Source organism: Miniopterus natalensis, chromosome 4 (genome assembly GCF_054644295.1).
Source record: "Miniopterus natalensis isolate mMinNat1 chromosome 4, mMinNat1.hap1, whole genome shotgun sequence".
NCBI classification, from domain to species: domain Eukaryota; kingdom Metazoa; phylum Chordata; class Mammalia; order Chiroptera; family Miniopteridae; genus Miniopterus; species Miniopterus natalensis.
Window position 1 is genome coordinate 8,037,988 of NC_142084.1, and position 4,013 is coordinate 8,042,000.

General features: G+C 53.4%; 1 long non-coding RNA gene across 1 annotated transcript; it reads left to right on the plus strand.

Moving 5' to 3' along the window:
• The first annotated feature begins 501 nt into the window (after positions 1 to 501).
• LOC107528418 (uncharacterized) lies at positions 502 to 2,455 on the plus strand. Its single transcript, XR_001602367.2, has 2 exons — positions 502 to 904; positions 1,921 to 2,455. It is a non-coding gene; the product is annotated as an uncharacterized LOC107528418 (long non-coding RNA).
• Positions 2,456 to 4,013: the final 1,558 nt, after the last annotated feature.

Sequence of the window (4,013 nt, forward strand, 5' to 3'; positions counted from 1 at the left end):
CGCTGCTGCAGCGCCGCCGCCGCCGCTCCGCCGTCGCCTCAGCCGCCGCTCTTTGTTTCTCCGCGGAGCGCCACCGCCTCAGCCGCCCGCCTCAGCCGCCCCGACGGGCCGCCACTATGCCCTCCCGCTCTCTCGGCCCCCGGCCTCGCCCGCCTCGCTGCGCCCGCCGCCGCCTTCGCCTCCGCGCCGCCGACGCCGCCGCCACCGACGCCGCCGCCTCCTCCTCCGCGTCCCCGTCGCTTTCATTGAAAGCAAACAAGCATCATGGCGGCGAACGCCGTCCCCCAGCCAGCTAGCGCCCGGACCGCCGCCGCCCTTCCAACATCCCGGCCGCCCATTGGCCGCCGCCGCCGGGCGCGACCATTCGGCGTCCAGGGGTCGCCCCCCGCACGCCGCGGCCCCAAGCCCCGCCCCCTCCCCCCCGCGCTGGGGCAGTGAGCCGGCCCGCGCTCGCCGCCCGCTCGCCGCTCCTCTTCCCGCTCTCGCGGCTGCGGTCCTGCCTGGCTTTTCTCTTTTCTCCCCTTCTCAGCGCTCCTGGTCTCCATCCCGCTCTCTTTCACTTGCCTCAGGCTGTTCCCGTTTGTCTCCTCTCTCCCCTCTTTTTCTGTGATCTTCCTCCCCTTCGTTTTGCCTTTCAATCGTGTGGAGACGCGGACCAGCCCTGACTTTTGACCTTAGCCAGAACCGTAATTTGCCTTAAAGACGAGACATTCCATTGTCAACAGTCGCCTGATTCTTCCCGCCTTAGATGTGCAGAAAAACTACTTAATGGCCCGTTTCGGTCCATTAACGGTCATTCAGTCCAGTAAACTAAGGGGCAGTTCTGGGGGAGGGATCCTAGCCCGAGTGACGGACGGAGGCGGCGGTCAACCATCAAGGTGTCGGATTCGGGTGGGGACTGAAGGTAAGCGGAGGGAGGGCTGGCGGGCGACGGGTGAGCGCCTGAGCTGCCGGCTGGAGGTGAGGCCCTGGGGCCGGGCTGAGAGGCGAATCAAGCCCCACCCTGCCCTGAGCAAGCTCACGGTCCAGGGGCAAGAGAAACAGCAACAGACTTAAAATCCGTTAGAGGTACTTGAGGACAGGCGTGGCCTGAAGGAAAAGGAGTGGCCAGCTGCTCACCTACAGGGCAGGCTAGGATGGGCTCCTTTCTGAAACGGCGCGGAAGAAATGAGAGTGAAACGCGTCCAGTAATTAACCACAGCCATAAAGTGAGACACCCGCTCGCTGGAAGGCTGGAGTATATGGGAAACGGGTGGCTGCTGCTGCAGCAAAGGAGAGCTGGAAGGGCAAGGGAAAGATTGAGGGACAAAAGCTCTTTGTGTTCTGTGCTTGTCTCCCCCCCCCCCCCCCCCCAGCATGGCCTTAGGATGGTCATCGCCTGCCATTTGCAAAGAAATCCACAAGACAGCCCAGTCCCCTAGTGCCCAAGGACACTGGACAAGGGCAGGGCAACATGAAAGCCCAGCAGGGCTAAGGGGTTGATGAAAGAAAGTGCAGACTGACGAGCTGTCTGCGGGCATCCCTCCACATCCTCCAACCCCACACTGGGGTTGTGCAGCCCCTGTGCTGTACATCCAGCTGGGCCTAGGCCTGGATGCTGTGTCCTGGCAACCTGTGCTCCAGCCTGAAGAGAGGGATATCTTTTTGTATTTCATATGCCCAGAAGGAGCTACCTTTTGTGTATTGGAGGAGGGGAAGTCCAGCTGCATAACAAAAATACTTAGTGGCATAAAACAAGTTTATTATATCTCATGATCCTGGTGCCCAGCTAGACGATTATGCTGGTCTCACTTGGGGTCTCCCATGCCTCTACTGAAACAGTGATTGGGAGTTGGACGTCTGGCACCTTGGTGTCCCCCATGGAGCTTCTCTCTGTGTCACATCTCATCCTCCTCTTTTATTTGTGGCTTCTCCCTCCAGCAGGTCATCCTGGACATCTTGCATGACAACCCATGGCTCCATAAGGGAGGAAGTAGAAGCCTCCAGACCTTCTGAAGAGTGTCACTTCTGGAATATATCAGTCATAGCATCAAAGCCAAGTCCAGATTCAAGAGGAGAGTACATAAGCAATGCAGGAGCTGCATGTACATACAGTGAGGGGCGGGTTTATTTGGGGCCATCTGGGTGGATCTGGGATGCCCACAGGGAGGGTACCAGTGGTGGCCCTGCCTGTGCATATCCTGTTCTTTCTGAATATCTGAAGAAAATCCCAGCAAATGCATCTCAGCTTTCCAGATCCAGATCAACATACCCTCATGTTATGCAAGACCTATTGCAAGTTATGAAACCCCAACTCAAGTAGACTTGATGCAGAAAAGGTTATTTATGTATTCATGTACTCATAACTGAAAAGGTTGGGCATCATAAAATGCCATCAAGAACCGACCTCACAAAACAAATACAAGATGATTTCATTTGTATGTGGAATTAAAGAACAAAATGAAGAAAATAGAAACAGACTTGTGGATACAGAGAACAGACTGATGGTTAACAGAGGGGGGTTGGGGAACTGGGTGAAAAAAAGTGAAGGGATCAAGAAGTACAAATTGGTAGTTATAGAATAGTCACAGAGATGTAAATTACAGCACAGGGAATACAGTCAATAATAACTGGTGCTGAGTGGGTACTTGAAAATATCAGAGGGGACCACTCTGTTTAGTACATGATTGTCTAACCACTATGCTGTACATTTGAAACTAATACAGAATAGCATTGAACGTAACTGACAAAAAGAACCAATCTCACTCCCCCACTCTTCACTCTGCTGTCCTGCCTGCTGGCTTCTTCACACAGGCTATGTGGCCAGGCAGGAATGATGGCCACTACCACATGCTGGCTTAGATTCTACCAGCTTCTCCACTTGGGTGGAGAGTACTTCTTTCCTAATCATTCTAGCAAAAACCCAGGGCAGCTCTCATTGGCCTGGTCAGAGCCCTGTCCCTACCCCTGCAGCAGTGCTGGTGGTCAGCCCCACATGAACCACCTGTATTGAGAATGGGGAAAGTACCATCCCTCAGAGGATTGGGGGTGGACAGAAGAAGAGGAGGCTTCCTTGGCAGAGATGGTCACTGTCTCCTCAGCCTCCCAGCCCATTTCCTGCCATCACAGCACTTAGCAAATCCTGCAGTCATTTCCTCTGCCAGGCTGTGAGCTGCTCAGATCTGAATCATGTTGCTTCCACGTTGCCAACTGGGATTGCTTTTGAGTCTTTTCTACCCACAGGCTTTCCCAGCTCTTTCCTCTATTATGAGCACCTTCCCCTATAGGCCCAGGGGTGGGCATGTAACCAACCTGAGATTGCTATGTAGATGTAGGAAGAGAGTTCTTGCTTCATGTGGGTGCTAAGCTAGGACGGTATGAATTGGTGGCAGCCAGTGCATCTTCCCCACCACTTGAAGAGATGAGAGAGTGATGAAGAGAGACCATCTCAGTGATAGAGCCTTGGTGCCAGGTGCCAAGTCCTGATTTCGGCAGTTTTTCCTTTTAGCCTGTGAACTATCCCGGTTACATGAGCCAATGAATTCATTTTTTGCTTATGTGAGAGTTGGGCTTCTGACACTTGCAATCAAAATACTTCTAATTTGACTCTCAGTAAATGTATTGGATAGTGGATGGGTGGGTGAATAACGAAGACTAATGACCGAGTGCTGGCCATATACTATTGATGTTGCTGTGGTGTCTTTCTCAGTCGTGTCTGGAGCACTAGAATTCAAACTCAGGGTCAATGTACAATGTGAACCATAACTGTACAGTTCCAGTAACTGGAGTTGCCAGGGTCCCAGAGGTGGGTGGGGGTGATCAGACTGACTACAATTACTAAAATGCACAGGAGACTGCTGAATGAAGCAGGTTCCAAGGTTTATATGCAAGACGAACCCAACCGCTGTGTGACCAGGATGCTTGCAGTGGAAGATTCACACATTGTCTCCCAGTAGGAAAGCACAAGGCAAAGGAAGTAATGGTAGAGGTTGCTTGGTGACTGTGAACTGTGGACCCTGCATCGCCACTCAGCT